Source organism: Schistocerca piceifrons, chromosome 9 (genome assembly GCF_021461385.2).
Source record: "Schistocerca piceifrons isolate TAMUIC-IGC-003096 chromosome 9, iqSchPice1.1, whole genome shotgun sequence".
Classification (NCBI taxonomy): Eukaryota; Metazoa; Arthropoda; class Insecta; order Orthoptera; family Acrididae; genus Schistocerca; species Schistocerca piceifrons.
In genome coordinates this window covers 42,494,872-42,519,369 of record NC_060146.1, presented here as the reverse complement: position 1 = coordinate 42,519,369, position 24,498 = coordinate 42,494,872, and positions in this window count along the sequence as shown.

Sequence of the window (24,498 nt, the reverse complement as noted above, 5' to 3'; positions counted from 1 at the left end):
CATGCCATTTCCACCTGGCGCCTCAGTTGGACCAGCGTTCGTGCTGGGCGTGCAGACCGCGTGAGACGACGCTTCATCCAGTCCCAAACATGCTCAATGGGGGACAGATCCGGAGATCTTGCTGGCCAGGGTAGTTGACTTACACCTTCTAGAGCACGTTGGGTGGCACGGGATACATGCGGACGTGCATTTTCCTGTTGGAACAGCAAGTTCCCTTGCCGGTCTAGGAATGGTAGAACGATGGGTTCGATGATGGTTTGGATGTACCGTGCACTATTCAGTGTCCCCTCGACGATCACCAGTGGTGTACGGCCAGTGTAGGAGATCGCTCCCCACACCATGATGCCGGGTGTTGGCCCTGTGTGCCTCGGTCGTATGCAGTCCTGATTGTGGCGCTCACCTGCACGGCGCCAAGCACGCATACGACCATCATTGGCACCAAGGCAGAAGCGACTCTCATCGCTGAAGACGACACGTCTCCATTCGTCCCTCCATTCACGCCTGTCGCGACACCACTGGAGGCGGGCTGCACGATGTTGGGGCGTGAGCGGAAGACGGCCTAACGGTGTGCGGGACCGTAGCCCAGCTTCATGGAGACGGTTGCGAATGGTCCTCGCCGATACCCCAGGAGCAACAGTGTCCCTAATTTGCTGGGAAGTGGCGGTGCGGTCCCCTACGGCACTGCGTAGGATCCTGCGGTCTTGGCGTGCATCCGTGCGTCGCTGCGGTCCGGTCCCAGATCGACGGGCACGTGCACCTTCCGCCGACCACTGGCGACAACATCGATGTACTGTGGAGACCTCACGCCCCACGTGTTGAGCAATTCGGCGGTACGTCCACCCGGCCTCCCGCATGCCCACTATACGCCCTCGCTCAAAGTCCGTCAGCTGCACATACGGTTCACGTCCACGCTGTCGCGGCATGCTACCAGTGTTAAAGACTGCGATGGAGCTCCGTATGCCACGGCAAACTGGCTGACACTGACGGCGGCGGTGCACAAATGCTGCGCAGCTAGCGCCATTCGACGGCCAACACCGCGGTTCCTGGTGTGTCCGCTGTGCCGTGCGTGTGATCATTGCTTGTACAGCCCTCACGCAGTGTCCGGAGCAAGTATGGTGGGTCTGACACACCGGTGTCAATGTGTTCTTTTTTCCATTTCCAGGAGTGTATCATTCTGAATAAACTGAAAATTCTTACCTCAATGAAGTCGCCGGATAACGCGTATATATATCTGCTCCTATAAGAAATTTTTCTGGCACAGCCCAGTGCAATGCTGTCCGCTAGATTTGCCATGTATAAAAACAAACAACTGATTTTTCTTTACGATAAACTGGATGACCAAGGATTGGAGAAATTAGTAAAAACTTTAAATTCAGATGAATGATTGTGAAAAGTTAATTTTCGAAGCAAGATTATTATTAAAAGATCTTTTAAAAACATTTACATGAGACTTGATATAACAATAGTACAAAATCAGTTGTTACAAATTACATATGCGCGCAGCTGCTTTTACCTTATACTACATCGCTTAGACACCGCCATCGCTCCCCACGACCGGCTCAACCACCCGACTGCGAGCTACTACCACTACTACTGCTGCCAACACTGCTCTCTGGTCTGCGATTCTATTGTAGCACGCATATCGCAGGCAGCACGTGAGCAATCCTCCAAAATTACATCTGCTCGAGTGCGCGAGCAATAAATTCCTTAGCCATGGACCTCTTACAAGGTCATTTATGTATGTAATGGGCACTGGTGTCCAAAATTAAAGCAACAAGCCGCTATTACGCCTCCTGTGTCTAATTCGTGATATAATCATACACACTGGTAGTAGATGTCTGAACGATCGCGCTCTGTACGAAAGATGGCATTTCGGTCGACAGACAACCACACTAACGATGACGTCAGGGCACCAATCAAATGGTGTAGTTTTTGCCGTGTAATCCCACATCACATCACATGACCTGTGTGACAATCTGAGCAGTTAAGTTGTTCGCAGATGATGCTGTAATTTACCGTCTAGTAAGGTCATCCGAAGATCAGTATCAGTTGCAAAGCGATTTAGAAAAGATGGCTGTATGGTGTGGCAGGTGGCAGTTGACGCTAAAAAACGAAAAGTGTGAGGTGATCCACACGAGTTCCAAAAGAAATCCGTTGGAATTCGATTACTCGATAAATAGTACAATTCTCAAGGCTGTCAATTCAACTAGGTACCTGGGCGTTAAAATTACGAACAACTTCAGTTGGAAAGACCACATAGATAATATTGTGGGGAAGGCGAGCCAAAGGTTGCGTTTCATTGACAGGACACTTAGAAGATGCAACAAGTCCACTAAAGAGACAGCTTACAGTACACTCGTTCGTCCTCTGTTAGAATATTGCTGCGCGGTGTGGGATCCTTACCAGGCGGTATTGACGGAGGACATCGAAAGGGTGCAAAAAAAGGCAGCTCGTTTTGTATTATCACGTAATAGAGGAGAGAGTGTGGCAGATATGATACGCGAGTTGGTATGGAAGTCATTAAAGCAAAGACGTTTTTCGTCGCGGCGACATCTATTTACGAAATTTCAGTCACCATATTTTGTTGAGCCCACCCTACATAGATAGGAATGATCATCAAAATAAAATAAATCAGAGCTCGAACAGAAAGGTTTAGGTGTTCGTTTTTCCCGCGCGCTCTTCGGGAGTGGAACGGTAGGGAGATAGTATGATTGTGGTTCGATGAACCCTCTGCCAAGCAGTTAAATGTGAATTGCAGTGTAATCATGTAGATGTAGACAGACGGTGCAGTACAGCACAGAGAAGACGCCTACCAAAGTCTATGCGATGGAATTTCATAGGAAGAATGCAAGCAGGATAGTCGCAAATTGATATGTCCTGATACCTTAACATGGATTGTTCTGTTGTTTCTCGGATGTGGTGACAGTTTATAGAGACCGAAACTTTATTCCCAAGACCAGAGCAGTGCCGACCACGTATGACATCAGACAGAGAGGACTGTTATTTGGCTGTAAGGCTACGATGTACTGCCTTATTACCGCACAGGAGCTGCCGTCTGACCTCTCAGCACCCGCTGGACGTGTTGTATCGACGGCTTCGGTAGACAGGTCTTTACAGTCGGAGACCTGCTGTATGTGTACCTCTGACGCGTCTCCACAGAAGGGAACGTCTAGAGTTGAATTGTTCACATGCCACCTGGACGGTCCAACAGTGGGCCAGTGTTCTCTTCACAGGTGAGTCCCGATTTGACCTAGAAAGCGATTCTCGACGGGTTTGCACTTCGCGACCCAAACATAGTGTAAAGAGACCGATATCGAGGAAGATCGCTAATATTGTGAACAGGGATAATGTTGACCACTTGTACGCATCGTCATGTAATCGTACAGGCGAATCGGCATGGTTTAATTGCTGTCAGGTATCGTGAGGAGATATTGGGACCTCATGTGCGGTTACTGCGAGGTGCTGTGGACCAAGAGGTCGTGTTAATGAACGATAATGCTCGACCCCGTAGAGCACAGGGGGTTGACGTTTTCTTGGAAGTAAAAGACGTTGCACGCAGGGTGTCACCTGCTCCCTCTCCCAATTTGAATCCCATAGAGTGCATCTGGGGTCCACGTGGGAGACAGGTGCATCACGTCACCACCCACTAACCACTCTCCAAGACTTGCGAACAGCTGTGTGTAAAGAATGGGTGTTATTGCGTCAACATGAGACTGATGACATCATTCACAGCGTGCCTGTCTTTGTCAGGCCTATATTGCTGCCAGAGGTAATCAAACCCCATACTGAATGGTTCAAATGGCTCTGAGCACTATGGGACTTAACTTCTGAGGTCATCAGTCCCCTAGAACTTAGAACTATTTAAACCTAACTAACCTAAGGACATCACACACATCTATGCCCGTGGCAGGATTCGAACCTGCGACCGTAGCGGTCGGGCGGTTGCAGACTGTAGCGCCTAGAGCCGCTCGGCCACCCCGGCCGGCCCCCATACTGAGACTAGTAATCAGCTGTGAGCAAATCCGTTAAGTTGGAAAAAACGAAGAAATTTTTTTGTCTTCTGTTATGCATGCTGCAGTTGTTAACGTTCTGTATTTTTTACATTGTCTTTTAGTTCACTATTACCTGTTTACACTGTTTTGTGGCAAAATAAACACAACCTTGCAAAATTTCTGTTTGTTGCTTTAATTACAGACACCAGCGTAGATGACATCTTGGTGGTGGAAATGATGTCAACGTCTTTGTGAAATGGTTGTGTTCCGCATACCCCTAAAACAACACTACCAGTAAAATAGAGAACAATAACGCTATTAATTATTTGGACCTCAAGATCACTACAGCTAAAAATAGATGTACGTTCAACATTTACAGAAAATCAGCGTGCACCACCAGCTCTATTCAGTGCCGTATAAAAAAGCATTTTTACTTCCCTGGTACACTGAGTTATTTGCTTGCCATTAGACAGCCAAGAAGCATGTAAAGAATTAATGTGTATCATTATTAATAATGGTTTGAAAATCATTTCAGATTCAGTTAAATTTTTTCAATCAGTTTTGTTCACAGGATTCGGTTAATTTTTTTTCTAGTAGTAGGTGATATTTTGGAGTTGTTCCACTTTATCATAATCAGTTGAAAATCAATGATTTCATAGAGAGGCAAGACCGCTAAATGTCACTTCTACTCTGGAATATTAGGTTAATGGAGCGTAAAATTAAACTACACTGTCTGGAAAGTTTATTTGAAAACCACTTACTGTGTTACTGGAAGAAGTAAACAGCACTGAACTAAAGGTTTAGTATAATTATCAAACTAAAATCGCAGATTATGTATTGGTCTGTCAGTAAGATGAAAATAGCCTATGAAGTAACAACAATTATAGAAGCAATTACGTGTGGAACTGAGAAAGGGAATTATAACTAACTCTAGGAGTGCTCTGGAACAAATTAGAACTCGAAAGTGAAAAGCTGATATGAGCTGTTTCTATGATGTGGTGAAATTATTAATGAAAGACACAATGAAAACAAATCCCTTCAGCTGTAGGTAAAGAGGTACTTAGGTATTTGGCGTAACATAAGATGGTCTCACAAAACAGAGTATAAAAGAAGGAGACCCACTATTTAAACAGCTTCCACAAACTGACTTTCTCCATGTATCAAAAAGAAAAGAGGCACGTGATGAAAGGGAACAACAGTGCCCAATTTCTCAGTAGAAAAACGGTTCATTCAAAAATTTTAACCAAATACGAAAATGTTTGAAAACAAGTGAATCATAAAATTTCAACTGAATAAAAAAGTCACATGCATGAAAAGAACATAAAAATATAAACTTTATAAATATAACCCTAAAAATTAAAAAAACTAAATGTTATAAATGAACATTTTTGCGTTACAACAAAAACAAAATATGAGGAACTGGAAGAAGAATGAAATAGAATCGAAAATTAATAAACAATAATTAGAAAAAATGAATTTAGAAGAAATGGAATCAAAGCTTAATAAGGAATTAGAATCAAAAATTAATAAAGAAGTAGAATAAAAACTAGTAAATGTGAATTACAAACAGAAAAAAATTAATAATGAATTAGAATGAAGAATTAATAAACACAAATTAAAAGTAGAATAAAAAATTATTAACATATAAATTTAAGAGAAATACAATCAAAAATTAATACAAAAGTTAATATACATATTTTAGCTAAGAAAATAGAAAATGCAATGAGAGAAATTAATAAATAATAAATAAAAATTAATAGAAATGTATGTCTTTACGTCATATGGGAAGCAAATGTAGTGACTGTTTATTTGTAGGTGCCACTTATCGTTTTGGGAATTCAGCGTTATTCTGTTTTTTATTGTCTCTTGTGTAAGTCCCAAACAATGTCTGCTTCATTTTTGGAATTTTAATTTATGTGTATAGAGTGTTACTGCTATGATACACTGGAGGGATTACAGTACTTCTGATAAATTAGCTTCAACTCTTCAGCGCTCTCTTCGTAATAAGACACACCTCACTCTAGCAGGAAACACTTTTATTCATTTTTGTACTAAACTGTGCTAAAATAAACTAGTCTTCAACACTGCATAGTTACATTTAAGAGTTAAATTTATTCTCTGTATTATGTTCTAGCTCATCCCATAAATTTTAAGTAAATATTTTTCAAATGTACTCATTTTGTTACTCACTGTTTTTATTTCATGGATTGAACATACTCGATCAGCAAATTATGTTGTTAAGATTTGACAATCATGTTTGAGCCAGTTAACTATTAATGTTTTTACGTTGAAATCACCAAAAGTACTTGGGTCTTACAGTATGTTTTATTGGCTGTTACTATGCAATTCTTTCAAGAACTTTGTCTGAAAATTGTTTTTTTTTTTTTGGAATCACAGCAAATCGGTGGTATTATTTTGATGATACAGAATGGTTTGGGGAATTAACTATGGCAATAGACGTAGTAGATATCTTTAGGTGTAGAATGAGCTGCTTACTTTTCCTGATAACTCTACTTTTTGAGTTCGACTTCCATGAACATTCTTGTACACGCTGTGATCTAATGAACAAACATGTATGAAATCATCCCTTGCTATAATTAACCAATATACTGTGTACTGCTTTCTTTAATTTTAAATATGACTAGTGAAATTGTTCCCCTGCTACTTTGAATGCAACAGTCATTCCAATGTGAAATAGGCTATTGCATAATAAGACAATCGATTTTAAATTTTAGCATTTATCATAATTGTATTTGCAAATATTTTTCTACTTATTTCCGCAAAGAAATGAATGTAAACATTCGCGGTTCCTGATGACTTGCTAAACTTAAATGACATATATAGGGAGTATGGAAATGGAGTTTTCTCTCAGAAGCTGGTTTGACAACACTGTTCACCACAGTCTTGTAGCACAGTAATGAGCAGGCAGGATAAAGGTAGGATAAAGGCAGGATAACTAGATACATACTGAATTAACGTTAGCACGCCGTTGGTGAATAATGAAACATTTCATTTGAAGGGTTAACATGACTGAATCTGGTAGAATCTAACAATGATAGTACTCACTTGGTGTACCCACTTTGATAGTGCGTCATCAGGGATGGCTGTTATCACTGATACAATCGGTTTTTCGTTGTATCTTTTTTTTTCAATGCTAGTTTCAAGATACATAGAATCGAAATATCTGATTAAATAGGCAAATAAAAGAAAACTTAATCAGCCCACAAATCTCTGCTTTCCTCGAAACGTGATAAGGGTCAACTACTACAAAAATTCACCAGTATTTTCCTATTGATTCCGATTTTTAGAAATTCTTCTCAAAATCATATTGTAATCGGAGACCATAGCACTATTTGGACATTACGAGTAGGCAGTGCTAAAACCCGAAACTGAGGTTGATGAACTTTGGTGCATGAATGGCAAAACGTCATTTTTACGGATGAATCCAGGTTCTGTTTACAGCATCATAATGGTCGCATCCGTGTTTGGCGACACTGCGGTGAATGCACATTGGAAGCGTGGAATCGTCGTCGCCATACTGGCGTATCACCCGGCGTGATGGTATCGGGTGCCATTGGTTACACGTCTCGGTCACCTCTTGTTGGCATTGACGGCACCTTGAACAGTGGACGTTACATTTCAGATGTGTTATGACCCGTGGCTCTACCCTAAATTCGATCCCTGAGAAACCCTACATTTCAGGAGGATATTGCACGACCGCATGTTGCAGGTCCTGCACGGGCCTTTCTGGATACAGAAAATGTTCGACTGCTACCCTGGCCAGCACATTCTCCAGATCTCTCACCAATTGAAAACGTCTGGTCAATGGTGGCCGAGCAACTGGCTCGTCACAATACTCCAGTCACTACTCTTGATGAACTGTGGTATCGTGTTGAAGCTGCATGGGCAGCTGTACCTGTACACACCATCCAAGCTCTTTTTGATTCAATGCCCAGGCGTATCAAGGCCGTTATTACGGCCAGAGGTGGTTGTTCTGGGTACTGATTTCTCAGGATCTATGCACCCAAATTGAGTGAAAATGTAGTCACATATCAGTTCTAGTAGAATATATTTGTCCAATGAATGCCCGTCTATAATCTGCATTTCTTCTGGGTGTAGCAATTTTAATGGCCAGTAGTGTAAATTGTATCAAAGGATTTTGAGGCGAACGTGTCTCTAGAATATGATTGCTTGTATCAGAGCTGCGTTGCACTATTTGGCAGCACCGGAATTCCCCTCCAAAACCTCACTTCTACGTATGTGCTAAGTTCAGAATCCACAGGGTGCCGAATAACGTACGAGTGGCTGATCTACAGGTAAGGGCAGGTAAGATTACAGGTGAGCCACAAAGACGACTTGCCACGCACCCCTGTAAATCTATCGCTTACCGTACCAGACAGTCCAAGGGGTCCATTGCGTTATAAGTTAAAGTTTGTCATTCCGCAGAGGGGATGTTACAAGGTGGTACATCGGCCTAGGGAACGTTACAATGTAAAAGCTGATTGGATTTGCCACAGCAGTACGATACTTCTTTGAATTTATTATTTACTGTCCGTCGCTGTAGAAAGAGAGAAAATGAAATTAAGAAAGAACATCTCTACATCATCGCAGGATTAGCTCACAACAGTTAATAATTTATGGTGAATAGTACTCAGCGTTTTACTGTTCTTAAGGTAGATTTTTGATATGGGGCTCAGGGTGGAGACAAAATCCAAACCACTACTTAATTTGGTAAGTCAGATGAACTTCTTTAGCATATTACTTGACTGCCATAAAGTAGCTCACTGGAATTTAGTTATGCGTTATGTGAAAATAGTGCGCCCAAGAAATGAATATGTTGTGAAGTAGCTGTCAATGGTGTTGGGAAAAGATGCATCAAAGTTTCGATAGTTTCAAAAATTCTGAGGCAATTCTACAATCTGAGAAAAAAGGGAAACAAAGCCATTGTCGGAAGTCAATGTAACTTTGTACACCTACATACCACTGGAGGAATGTAAACTATTAGTGATTATTGTGAATTTCAGGCAGCTACACCGCTCTTTAAATGGTTCTTATTTTATAAATCACTCACGATGGGACCATTTAAGCACATTGTCGTCATCAGGTGTTCTCTAAATACATAAGAAGATGATGAAATGGACTCATGATGAGTGAGTTATGAAATAGAAGGCATTTAAAGAGACTGATATTCATAATAATCGTATCATTAGAGGACATGTTTTGCTCTGAAAGCCCCAAAGAACAAAAGTAAATGATTAGATCTGATGACGATGATGAAGATGATGAAATGATGAGAACAACAAAAACACCTAGTCCCTGGACAGAGAAAGTTCCCAACCCATGATTAGAACTGCTATTATCTGTAACAGTTGGCATGGCCACCAGAGTCCATTAGTATTGGTCGTACTTAAGAGTTGTTACCAGGCCTGGTAGCACAAATACGTTATGTGATCAAAAGTATCCTGACACCTGGCTGAAAACGACATACAAGTTCGTGGTGTCCTCTATCGGTAAACCTGGAGTCCAATATGGTGTTGGTCCACCCTTAGCCTTGATGGCAGCTTCCACTCTCGCAGGCATACAATCAGGTGCTGGAAGGTTTCTTGGGAAATGGAAGCCTATTCTTCACGGAGTACTGCACTCAGGAGAGATATCGATGTCGGTCGGTGAGGCCTGGCACGAAATCGGCGTTCCAAAACATCCCAAAAGTGTTCTTTAGGATTCACGTCAGGACTCTGTGCGGGCCAGTCCATTACAGAGATGTTATTGTCGCGTAACCACTCCGCCACATGCCGTGCATTATGAACAGGTGCTCGATAGTGTTGAAAGATGCAAACGCTCTCCAACAGTGGGAGCAAGAAAGTGCTTAAAACATCAATGTAGGCCTGTGCTGTGACAGTACCACACAAAACAACAAGGGCTGCAAGCCCCCTCCATGAGAAACACGACGACACCATACCACCACCGAGTCCGAATTTTACTGTTGCCACTACACACGCTGGCAGATGACGTTCACCGTGAATTCAGTATACCCACATCCTGCCATCGGATCGGCTCATTGTGTACCGCGATTCATCAATCCATATAACTCTTTCCACTGTTCAATCGTGTAATGTTAACGGTCCTTACACCAAGCGAGGGGTCGTTTGGCATTTACTGGTGTCATGTGTGGCTTACGAGCAGCCACTCGACCATGAGATCCAAGTTTTCTCACGTTCCGCCTAACTATCATAGTACTTGCAGTGGATCCTGATGCAGTTTGGAATTTCTGTGGGATGGTCTGGATAGATGTCAGTTCATTACACATTACGACCCTCTTCAACTGTCGGCGGTCTCTGTCAGTCAACAGACGGGGTCGGCCTGTGCGCCTTTGTGCTGTATGTGTCCCTTCACGTTTCCACTTCACTATCACATCGGAAACAATGGACCTAGGGATGTATAGGAGTGTGGAAACCTCACGTACAGACGTATGACACAAGTGACACCCAGTCACCTGACCACATTCGAAGTCTGTTAGTTCTGCGGAGCGCCCCATTCTGCTCTCTCACGATGTCTAATGACTACAGAGGTCGCTGATATAAAGTTTCTGGCAGTAGGTGGCAGCACAACGCGCCTGATATGAAAAACGTATGAATTTGGGGGTGTCCGGATAGTTTTGATCACATAATGTAAGAGGTGGAGGAGATTAGTGTTTAACGTCCCGTCGACAACGAGGTCATTAGAGACGGACCGCAAGCTCGGGTGAGGGAAGGATGGGGAAGGAAATCGGCCGTGCCCTTTCAAAGGATCCATACCGGCATTTGCCTGAAGCGATTTAGGGAAATCACGGAAAACCTAAATCAGGATGGCCGGAGACGGGACTGAACCGTCGTCCTCCCGAATGCGAGTCCATTGTGCTAACCACTGCGCCACCTCGCTCGGTAAATGTAAGAGGTGCGAACAGAGTCAGTGTGATCACTGAAGGATCCTGAGATGCTGCATACTCGTGCTAGACATGATGTTCAGCACCTGGCAAACTCGGAAAGGGCTGTCACTGTCTTCATTTGACCATCTGGTCGAGTTGTACGATATTCCGATTTGCAAAGCATTTGGAGGTCACGGTGACCCAGTTTTGGACAGTATGGGAACGTAAAGGCAGGCATACTCACCGTCAAGGCTCCAGTCGATCGCGACCGAGCACCGCAGTGGATTATCGCCATTTTGTACGCCCAGTACGCCGTAACCCCTTCATGTCTGGACCTTATAACATTCTCAGTCATCCTGTACGACTGGTCTGGGACAACGGACTATGGAATTAACGTTCCATACATAGAAAGCCGTTGATACCACAACAAAAATGGCTGCGTTTGGAATGGTGCTGTGAGCGAAAAGAATGGTGACGAATGGCGTCGCATTGTGCTCTGTGGTCTCAGTTTTACACTACGCTGGATCACTGTCGTCGCCAAGTGTAGTGGAGATCTGGGGAGAGGTTCCATACTTCTGGTGTTTTGAAGAGACAAATCGGCGTCACTGCTGACTTGCTGTGAAGCAGCATGGCATAGGACTTCAGCTCATGGCTAGCAGTGACTGAGGCTACTCTGCTGGTACAAAGGTGTGTCAAGGACATCTGGTTTCTTCATGTGTCATGTCTCATGGGAAAAAATAAGTTGTTGCTGTTGTGTTTTTCAGTCCTGAGACTGGTTTGATGCAGCTCTCCATGCTACTCTATCCTGTGCAAGCTTCTTCATCTCCCAGTACTTACTGCAACCTACATCCTTCTGAATCTGCTTGCAGTATACATCTCTTGGTGTCCCTCTACGATTTTTACCCTCCACGCTGCGATTCAATGCTAAATTTGTGATCCGTTGATGCATCAGAACATGTCCTACCAACCGGTCCCTTCTTCTTGTCAAGTTGTGCCACAAACTCCTCTTCTCCACAATTCTATTCAATACCTCCTCATTAGTTATGTGATCTACCCATCTGATCTTCAGCATTCTTCTGTAGCACCACATTTCGGATGCTTCTGTTCTCTTCTTGTCCAAACTTTATCGTCCATGTTTCACTTCCATACATGGCTACACTCCATTAAATACTTTCAGAAACGACTTCCTGACACTTAAACCTATACTCGACGTTAACAAATTTCTCTTCTTCAGATATGGTTTTCTTGCCATTGCCAGTCTACACTTTATATCCTCTCTACTTCGACCATCATCAGTTATTTTGCTCCCCAAATAGCAAAACTCCTTTACTACTTTAAGTGTCTCATTTCCTAATCTAATTCCCTCAGCATCACCCGACCTAATTCGACTACATTCCATTATCCTCGTTTTGCTTTTGTTGATGTTCGTCTTATATCCAACTTTCAAGACACTGTCCATTCCGTTCAACTGCTCTTCCAAGTCCTTTGCTGTCTCTGACAGAATTACAATGTCATCGGCGAACCTCAAGTTTTTATTTCTTCTCCATAGATTTTAATACCAACTCCGAATTTTTCTTTTGTTTCCTTTACTGCTTGCTCAATACACAGATTGAATAACATCGGGGAGAGGCTACAATACTGTCTCACAGCCTTCCCAATCACTGCTTCCCTTTCGTACTCATCCACATATGACACATGTCTTTATGAACTGTCTGGGAGATGTTGAGGTACTCCCACAAGCCAGCATGAGCCTCAGGTCTGCCCTACCATAGATCGTGTGTGATCAGCTTGGACATAAACGTCATCACAGTGCCAATATCCAAGATATCAAGAGCCAATCACAACAGTTGAGAGTCAGCTTTCATCAGGAGAAGAAACAACTTCTTTAAGACACCTTTCCTACCCAAACCAGTGCATGCATCCGGGCCAGAGGGGGTTGCAACGCTATACTAATAAATAGGCTTATATTGCCATGTCCTTTGTAAATCTGACTCGATTTTATTACCATCACGTTCCCACTCAATCCCTCAAGTTTCATTTCTTTTCCCCTCCCCTTCTGGGGCCTTCAAATTTTTTATCAGGGAGGGTATATTTTTAGATTCCACTCCGAGCAAAATTTATGTTTCAGGTACAGCAGCACAGGCGTAAAAGTTTTCGATAAATTGAGACGACTATAACTGAACCCCTTATTGCTGCATTTGCTCATTGCAAGAAATAAATATGGAAACTTTGAGAACCCAAAAAAAAATCAAAAGGTTTACACACCTTCAGCAGTCATGTAAATGAAGCAGCAAAGGTTATGTGACACAAAACTCCTGTCAGGGAGCATTCTATATTTTGTGTACTGATCTTGGCTCCACCTCAATTCGTCTCACAAACTGCTCTAAATGGGACACATTTGACCCTGACCGCCCCAAACAACACGAAACCATGCTAGATTAATACTCGATCATATAAACGAATATAGTGTTTTTTCCATGCTAAACTCCGCACTTGTCTGCTAGCGCCATCAGACAGTGGAATATTGTAGCCGCACTACCAAGTGCTCGAGTTGCATGAACGTTATAGCTGCAGTACTAATGCGTACCTTGGAGTGTTCGCATGCAGGTTACTGAGTTAACTGTGTGAAGTTACAGCATGAAGGTAACACAGGGGAACAAAAAGATTTTTACGGCCTAAGTTTACGGAGTCTATTTAGATACTTATGATGATGAAGTACTTAACCTATAAATGATTTTGTTTGAATAGACTCTGGTTGTCATGGGAACGGTTCTATAAAAAATACACGTTTTTTACTAATCTACCCTCATGAGTGTGTCTTTTTCGAAGTAAGGTAACTGTACCAATTATGGCCTGTGACTCAGTATGGCCTAGTGCCTTTACCATGCTAATTATGACAGGAATCCAACAGATGGCACCTCATGCGTATTTAGCAAACTACGTTAACAATCTCTGCTTCTCACAGGGAGTGCCAAGACTATCAGCCATTTCGTTTTTTGCCATTCAGTCGTTATTATTTTGTGCAGGTTACTCATTCGTTACAATTTTTCTACAAATTGGAGACTGTGTCAATTACTTCATGCAACTGCCCTGTTTGGGCGATTTTGTTACATAAAGTATGAACTCTTAACGGAAGTCTTGCGTTAATAACACGGATCATATGTTGTAAATATTGTCAAGAAAGGCAACGATAAAATACAAATGATTTGGCAAAACAAAGCTATCGGGCATATTTTGGAAAAAGAGCCTGGACAACAAGATAAACGTTGGACCCCACACAACGTTTGTAAAACTTCACTGGAATCATTTCGATACTGGAGTCATGGAGGACGAAAAGTGCTTCCATTTGGAATACCAATGACATGGACAGGGGCAAAAAACCACCTCGATGGTTGCTACTTTTGTACTGTGAATGTAAAAGATATCAATCGATACAAAAAGCGCTCTTGTGTTTGCCCAAACGTATAATCTGCTATCCTATCAAACTTGCATAGTGAAAATTCGCCAGTTCTATTATTTACTTCCTTATCAGGCGAACACCGAAATGTTAGACAGTCAGAGTAAAAGCAATAGTGAATGACAATTCCAAGAATACAGTCCTACACTGCAAGGCTTTTCTTAGGGCGAGCTAAGGGACTTGATTCGAGATTTAAATGTATCTAAGAAATCAGCTGAGCTCCTTGAGTCAAGAATGAAAGAAAAACATTATTTTCAGCCTAGCGTATCAATAACATCCTGTCAAGCTAGAGAGTGCGACATTCTTCCATATTTTAACGAGACGAATGAAATCTTATATTGTAGTTATATTTCTGGGGTTTTAAATTTATGGGTCTTCCAGTATACCAACCAAAACACTGGTGATTTTTCCTAGATAGCTCAAAAAAGTTTTCAATATATATTACTGCATAAAGGAAATAAATTAGCTTCGATTCTGATAGCTCATTCAACTACTCTTAAGGAAGAATATCAAAATTTTAAACTTGTTTCAGACACACTTTCATTTCATTAATATCAGTGATCAGTGCGTCTAGATTTAAATATGCTGAATTTTTATTGGGTCAGCAAAGTGGATACACTAAATTTCTCAGTTTTCTTTGTCTGTGGGACAGTCGTGCGAAAAATGAACATTGGAGCAGGAAAGACTGGTGACTGAGAATGAACCTGACTACAGGAAAATATAACATTGTTTATCAACAGCCAGTCAGTCAGGAAAAAAATCATATTGTATTTGGGTTTATAAAATAGTTTATTAAAGCTTTAGATAGGAATGGTGATTGTTTCAAATATAGTTGCCAATCATTTCCTGGTCTCAGTATAGAAAAGTTATAAGCACAAATTTTTGATGGACTGCAAATTCGTACTCCTATAAACAATGATTTCACGAACAACATTACTCAAGCTGAAATGGAAGAATGTACAACCTTTGTATCAGGTGTCAAAAAGCTTTTGGGGAATCACAAAGCGAAGAATATTTCGAAATAGTAGACAAAATAATCCAGAATTTTCAAAAACTAGAAGCTGATATGAGTGTCAAATGGGATTTTTTACACAGTCATTTAGATAAATTTGCTGACAGCTTGGACGATTGGAAAGAAGAACAAGGGGGACGGCTCCACCAGGACATCAAGATGATGTAGGAACGATATCAAGGCCGTTGGGATCACCATATGGTGGCAGACTGCTGCTGGAACTTGCAGAGAGACTATCCAGATCAAAAACACCGAAGAAAATACCATACAAAAAGGTTTTTCTTAATTCTTATTGATATGTTTTTGTTGTTATTATTATTATTATTTTCGATTATTTCCATTTAAAGAGAGCGTTTGAACTTGTAACTTCTCTATGGCGTTAGTGTCTTCTTTTCTATTATTTGTGAGGATTGCAAGGTCATCTGCAAAAGCTAAACACTTCACATTGAATTTATTATCTTTTCTAAAGGCCAATTTGGATTCCTTTGACTTCTTTTTCCCATGTCCTGATAATTTTTTCAAGAATGATATTAAAGAGTAATGGTGAAAGTCCGTCACCCTGTCGCACTCCAGTTTGGATTTCAAATGGTTCAGATATATCCCCCATAAATTTAACCTTGGAGACTGTGTCAGTTAATGCTTGCCGAATGATTGCTCTTGTCTTTCTGTCAATGCTGAATTCTTCCAGCGTCTTGCAGAGCGCTACTCTGTCTATTGAGTCGTAGGCCTTTTTAAAATCTACAAAAGTAACCACTGTGTTTCGGGTGTTTCTCATCTGGAGAATCATTTTCAGATTCCAGATCTGCTCTATGCATGATCGTCCCTTGCGAAAACCAGCCTGGTACTCTCCTATTTGTGGGTCAGCTTGTTCTTTAATCTATTCATGAGAACTTTTGATAGGATTTTATATGTGACCGGCACGAGTGAGATACCCCTGTAATTATTTGGTTCAGTTTTGTCCCCTTTTTTGTGGAGTGGATGGAAGCGTGCATTTCCATTCAGAAGGGATCTGTTCTGTTTCCCAAATGTTTAATATGATTTTGTGGATTTTTTCCTGTTAATCTTTCATCATTTAGTTTCCATAGCTCTGCAATAATTCCATCTTCTCCTGGGGCTCTATTGTTTTTCAGTGTCTTGATAATTTCTACTATTTCGTTGATGGTTGGCGGTTTAGCGTCGGGATTTGGTGTTATGATTAATTTTATTATTCTTTGTATCAGCACAATATTTGTTTGAAATCATGAGCCCCTTCGCTACGACACCATCTTTTGCGCTCAGTACAGCCTCTTCCTTCTTGACAATGAGAGCAGGACTCTATCTCTTGCTGTATTATTTGTAATGACTCTTCGTACACTTTGAAAAATACAAATAGAGTAAATCTTCTGTTTACTTTGTTGGTCGCTAGTCATTTCTTCTCCTTTCCAGCTTTCCTATGACGACAGTTGCCACACCAGTCGGTGGCCTACCTCTGCTTATCTTTGTGTACGAAGTCGGTACCCCTGTGTTTCTGTGAGTGTCTCTTATAAGACAGTTCTGGAAAGTTGTAGGAACATGACACAAATTTCATCCACTGTCAATCGGTGGTCTTCACGAACACTTTCCTCTATTTTTTTGCACCAACTCATCAATCAAAATGAATAGGTCATCCACTCCCCTGTTCGTCATGAATATTTGTTCTGCCTTTCCTAAATCCCACACACACTCGTTCTGTTCCTAACATCTTCGTTGTAAACCGTTTTGATTTGCGAAAAACATTAGGTAGGCACTATTACTTCCGCGAATAGGAAGCGGATCACAGCCCGTTGCTTGCACTAGGCGGAATGTCTTGCTGAACTCTTTCGCTCAACTGGACACTACAACATGAGTTTACCTACTGCTGTGTTCCGGCGTTACTCGCTCTGGTCAGGGGATCCCCCTCTACTACTCGGTGTTGCCAACTTCCAAAAAACAAACACAGCCCGTTTTGGTCACAGTACATTTAATTTGTGAACTTATATCGCAACTGCACGTAGAAACGTGTTTTCATGCCCAGAAGGCGCCACACACCCTTACGATGATCGTGCATCACCAAAAGCCTAAACTCCTTGGCAAAGAGAAGCCATTGCCATTCATCCATGTTCCAGTCCTGGTGTTCTCTTTCCCATCCCTGTATTGATAAGTTGTTATTGCTGTTCGCAAGAGCATCTACAGCCCAAACTGATCATGTGATAATGTTGATCACTCATCAGGCTTGTTCAGGAGGCAGCCTGGCGAGCATGATAACGAAGCTAGCCCTTGCTGTGAAACGAAATGGTCAGACATCTTTACGCAGTGCCAGGGAAGTACAAAGTGTGCACTATCCAAGGGCGCTCATACCGGGGGCGCAAGCCGGCTGCAGCCCCCTTCTAGCTGACATGGGAAGGAAGGAAAAAATATAGTATATTCAGGTGTTTTTGTTTCGAGAAAATGATTTAAAAGTCGGTATTAGTCTGGTTTTTAAAGGGTCAGAACCGAAACTTATTTGTGGTTACCTACAAACCACTATTCGTCTTCCAAAATATAAAAGCCCTCGATGCCTCCAGCTCGAGGCTCCCTCCTACAAACTATCGTACGGGCGTCCTTGGCGCTGTCTTCACATTAATGATCTTACGAGGTGGTGAGACAGTAGTAATGAGACTGACAACACGGCGAGCTATCTGGCAAGGCTTTGTGGCTCTACTTGTGTAAACCTGTGTCTTCATCACTTCCAATTGCTCAGTCCATGTTCAGCTATGTACAGCCATCAACTGACTTTTGAGAGCGCCATCATATGAAACGTCACCTTAGAAAAATTAATGAATTACTGTGCTGATAAACCCCTTACGTTATTTGATTTTCAAACGGCTGAACAAAACTGAACGTACTCAGGCATTTCTCTCTTTGCTTACTCTGATCATCACTAAAAAGACACACAATATTTTTAACGCAACGCAATCTGACGATCAATAATCCCTACAAAAGAATGGCCCTGCTAACAATAACCTATATTTTTCATGAATCACTTACCTCACAAAAATCTTCGTTACTCGAACTACTGCAAGCGTCACTACTGCCAGCTAAATAAAAGATTCTAACTACTGAAGGCACTAACTACTGATAGGCATAGTTAGCAAATGAAAGATTTTGATAGAGAACAAACAATGCATTTACCTTAATAGTGTTGAAATGTCATTTTATATATATATATATACTCTTTCTGGCGGACACACGTCCAGATCGTCCGCTTTTAAAGTTCTGTCATCTCTCTCCCTACGTCCACCACTGCTGGCGGCTCACCTCCAACTGCGCAACGCTATGCGCTGTTAACAGCCAACTGCCCAACACTACAACAGCAAATTCCAACAATACAAACCAGCCACAGAGTGCACACAGCACGTGGCGTTACCAACATAAAAACCTAAACAGCCTTCTTACTAGTGAAGTTATGCTGTGAAGTTTTGTGTTGAGAGAATCCACGAGTGTGAAACATGAAAACTTGAAACAGGTTTATGGAGAACACTCGTTATCAACAGCGCAACTTTTTCGCTGGCACAAATCATTTTTGGAAGCTCGAGTTGACATTGAAAATGAACCTCGCTCAGGGAGACGTTCAACTTAAAATACTGGCGAAAACGTCGAATGTGTGCGTGCTCTTGTGATATTAGCCCGAAACTTAACAATAAGGATTAAGGGAGACCTGTTAAACGCTTTCACCATACATCAGATTTTGACCAAAGTTTTGCACATCCGAACAGTTTCTGCCAAAATGATGCCACAAAACTTTACAAGTAAGCAGAAGGACAAATGAAGAAACATGTGCGTTAATCTTCTTCCGAGGGCTGTCAATGACCACGGACGGGTCAGTCATGTGATCGCAGGTGATGAATCTTGAATCTTTCTGAGAAAAGCGGCAAAGTGGGGAGTGTCACACTGAGACATCTTCTCGACAGGAAAAAGCCCGAATGAGCAAACCAAAGACCAAAACAACGCTGATTTGCATTTTTGAACGTGGCGGTATCATGCATAACGAATTTGTTAAGGACAAACTGTCAATGAAGTGTTTTACAAAAAAAATCATTGAAACGCTATTAAAAAGGGCGATTCGATTGAGACCATACATTGCAGACAAATGGATGCTGCATCTTGACAACGCTCCACGTCACATGACCACTTCCACCACGGAATTTTTTACTTCAAAAGGCGTTTCTGTTGTTCCACAGGCCTCCTGTTCAGCATTTCGTTTGTTCCACAGCCCCCTCCCCCCCCCCCCCCCCCCTATTCATCTGATCTCAGCCTGTGTCTTTTCCCAAAATCGAAAAATCTCTTAAAGGAACGCATTTTGGGACTTTGAAGAAAAGAGTCTGACCCTCTGTGAAATGGCCTCCCAGTTGACACGTTTCAGCGCTGCTGCCAAGGCTGGGAACAACGCGTACGCCGCGTATAGCTGTTGTTGTTGTTGTTGTGGTCTTCAGTCCAGAGACTGGTTTGATGCAGCTCTCCATGCTCCTCTATCCTGTGCAAGCTTCTTCATCTTTAAGTACCTACTTCAAGCTACATCCTTCTGAATCTGCTTAGTGTATTCACCTCCTGGTCTCCCTCTACGATTTTTATCCTCTGCGCTGCCCTCCAATACTAAACTGGTAATCCCTTGATGGCTCAGAAAATGTCCTATCAACCGATCCCTTCTTCTAGTCAAGTTGTGCCACAAATTTCTCTTCTCCCCAATTCTACTCAGTAGCTATTCATTAGTTATATGATCCATCCATCTAATCTTCAGCATTCTTCTGTAACATCACATTTCGAAAGCTTCTATTCTCTTCATGTCTAAACTATTTGTCGTCCATGTTTCACTTTCATACATGGCTATACTCCACACAAATACTTTTGAAACGACTTCCTGACACTTAAATCTATACTCGATGATAACAAATTTCTCTTCCTCAGAAACGCTTTCCTTGCCTTTGTTTGGCCTCAAACGTAAGAATATACACAAAGTGTAAAATAAAAATACTGTGAATGAATTTTTTAGCAGCAATAACTGACACTACAATCATTACATGTAATTACGATAGCGTGATCTGTTGAGACAGGCAGTGTTAAGTTGGAATATGTTCTGACTTCTCACACAGCTTCCAGAGACGCTGGAGTGAGGTGTGTTTACACAGTCCATTGCGCATCGTGAAATTCGAACAACGGATGAGCGTCAAGTTCTGTTTCAAGTTGTAAAAAAGTGCCAAAGAAACTCAGCAATGCTGGATTTGGTATATGTCGATAATACTATCTAAAAGCGGAAACGAGTCAGGAGAACATGAGCAAAGTTCGGGTCGTCCATTAACATCAATAACAGAAGATAATGTGCAAAAATTGGCAATAGTTGTTCGTTCAAATAGGCGAACAACTATCTGAGAGATTACGGAAGAATGTAGCATCTCATACAAGTCCGTGTATGGCATTACAACCAATAATTTGCAAATCACGTGCCGGCATAAGCTGTCACCAGCTCACTGGTCAGCAAAGATGAAGCACACAGATCGATAGTAGGTACTGCCTCAAGCGCGATTATCATGAGAGAGGCCAGAGACACACCCCCAAGCAACATGTCCGCAACGCCCTCTCGACACCAAGTATTTAGGCCTCTGCTGCCGACTGGAGGTCCTCACTGAATCACTCTTCCAGTTTGGCCTCTGTCAGTATCTTCACAGACCGGGCTCAGTTCATGTAACAGGCTATGACAGTACATAGCAACAAGATTTGTGATTAAAACGGGACTAGTAGTGAGACTAAAGTTTGTAATAGCAAGATTATCGATATTGTCTAAAGAGGAGTATTACTGATGAACTTGTACCATGACACATGAACTCTATCCAAGTAAATGTTCATGTAAATAAAGAACTGTATTAATCCAAAATTGCATTTGTGTTGTAGATAGATGATACTGGCCACCCATAACAACATCCTTCAAATCACATGAGTGCAAAATTTGTTCCCAGATATTTTGAGTGATGAACAGAAGGAAAATTGTGTCAGTTTGCACGGAGTTGAAGGATTTTCTTCATTCAGACCCCCGCTTCATGCCCTAAATTGTAATTAGATATGAAATTTTGGTCAGTGGGTGTGACCCTGAGGCGAAACTTCAGAGTTCCTAATGGAGAACCAGTGAATCTCCTCGCTCTAAAAAAGCATGCCAGACAAAAGCGAATATCAAAGACATGGCCATCATTCTTTTTTTCAATACTGGGAGCATAATGCTATCAGAGTCCGTTCCACGGCGAACAACTGTAAACGGCGAATTTTACAAGGACATATTGTGACAATCGTGAATCGATGTGCGAAGAAAGAGACCAGAAAAATAGGTGAATGGCTTCCTTCTTCACCACAACAACGCACCATGCAACATCTCGCTTTTGATTCGCTAGTTTTTGGCCGGGAAATGTTTCCTGCCTGTCCATATCCGTTTTAATTGCCTGATTTAGCACCGTGCGACGTCTGGCTCTTCCATAAATTATAACCATGCTTAAAGGAAAAAGTTTGACTCCGTTCCTGACGTTTAGAGGACCGTGACGGAACAGCTGAATGCTCTTTCAAAAGAGATATTCGAGAAACGGTTCCAGTCATTGATTCACAGTTGTGATAAGATCACTGCTAGCCAACGACGGTACTTTGAAGGAGATTAAATCAAATTCCATACAAGAATATTATTTTGTTTCTAATAAAATTATTTGCCCTTTTTTTGATAACAGCTTGTATTTATGGCGCAGTGTTTTATTTTATTTTACACATGGGACCAAACTGAGAAGCAAATCTCCATGATCATGGAACGTATCAGTACAAGAAATTACAACATAAAAGTAAGAACAGATACAATAAAATGTTTATGAACCCAAAAAAAGACGAGCCATAAGTTCATGTACTCAACAATATAACACAGGAATCAGCTTAATTTTTCAAGGAACTTCTCGACAGAATAGAAGGAGTGACCAATAAGAAAACTCTTCAATTTCGATTTGAAGGCTCGTGGACTGCTACTAAGATTTTTGAATTCTTGTGGTAGCTTGCTGAAAATGGATGCAGCATTATAGTGCACATCTTTCCACGCTAGAATCGAGGAAGTGTGATCCAAATGCAAATTGAATTTCTGCCTAGTATTAACTGTGAGAAAGCTGCTAATTCATGTGAATAGGCTGATACTGTTTACAAGAAGCGACAGCAAAGAATATATATACTGAGATACCAATGGCAGAATGACCAGAGCAATGAACAAGCATCGACAAGAGGTTTGCGAACGTATACCACTTCTTGCCCAGACTGTCAACGTCTAAGCCAAAAATGTCCTGTGAGGAAGGGAAGAGTTACCCCAAAATATAATACCATATATCACAATCGAATGAAAATAAGCAGATTACTTTTCGTGTCGAAGTATCACTTACTTCAGATACCGTTCGAATAGCAAAAATGACAGCATTAAGTCTTTAAATGTGGGCTATGCACGATAGTTTACTATTTATCTGAACACCTATAAATTTGAACTGTTCAGTTTCACTTATCATATGCTCATTCTGAAAAATTTGAAACGTCCATTTTGTTTAATGTGTGTCAGGAACTGTAATTTTGCACTAGTTTATTTTTTTTACAATCCATGAGCTGCACTATTTGAAACAGTGCCAGTGGTGCACACAGCATCGTTTACTAACAAGCTAGTGTCATCAGCAAAGAGAAATATTTCAGAATCACCTGCAATACAAGAGGGCATACGTTTATATAAATTAGGAACAGCAGTGGCCACAGCACTGATCCCTGGGGCACCCCCCATCTGACTGTGACCCACTCAGACTCCACACCATAGCCATTCTCAACACTGTGGATAATGACCTTTTGTTGTCTATTGTTAAAGTAAGATGTGAACCAATTGTGTGCTACTCCCCGCATTTCATGATGGTCCGCTAAAAGCGGATAGCACATCACTTTAAATTTATGAAAAGCAGCATGATGCCAGCTTAGCAACTTCAAAGCGAGGGTCATACACACAGACATCAAATTACAATGATGGTCCGCTAAAAGCGGATAGCACATTACTTTAAATTTATGAAAAGCAGCATGATGCCAGCTTAGCAACTTCAAAGCGAGGGTCATACACACAGACATCAAATTACAAGAGATCAGAGCAGGATGACTGGCTACGGTCAGAGCTTACAGGCCTAAATAAGTGTGACAGGCAGTTGTGTGATAAGTTTCATAGTAAAATAAGTCTTGTAGATTGTATAAAGTTTTCTAAACCTAAATTACCTCTACTTAACCATTTTTCAACTACGATTATGTCGATGTTTGAAACTACATACTTGTGGCACGAACTTTTTTTCCACAATGAAGAGAATGAAATGCACTCACAGAAGCTTACTGAAGGAGTTCAACTTGAAAGCTTATGTTTGAATTAGCAGAGCTCCAAAAAAGGTTCAGCCATTGATACTTCAGTGAAAAGTAAAATAAGTAGTATTCAATGATATCCCGTTTTATGTTTCCACGTTTGAATGAAATAGCCGTGAAAGACAAACCGATCTTATTTCAAAACTTGTTGGTGTGGTTTTGTGCTGAAGTGGGTAGCACAGCAAATATGCATGCAGGAGGTTGTCAGGCAGAATCTCAACAGGTGCAGTAGGTTTTTCTTATTTTTCAGTCTTCATCGAAATGGCTTTGATCATCATTTTCATTCAAAACACCAAGAAATCGTACTATATTATGGACCTTTTTTAACGCTATTAAAAATCACATGAAGTTCTGTTTTTGTTTTCGTCAAGTACTCGTAAAAATGTGCACACCAGGGTGAATGGCTGCAAAGTGTGATACCTGGGATCGTCGCCTACATCACCGTATAGATAGTTTCAAAAAGTCGATAGCACCGCTGGACGCCTCTCCTTGTTAGTACGAAAATGACATTCATCACAAGGCTCCATTAGTCGTCAGAAATATCATGTTTCACACTTAGCTGTCCAATATTATTAGCTTCTTAAACTGAAAGAAATCATTTCATTGATCTTTCTCGTCATTGTAACAGACTTAAAAAATACATTTGCTACGAAAGGCATTAAGGCATTAATTAGCCACCAAGAAGCGATACATCTCTGCAGAATAGACAATTGTA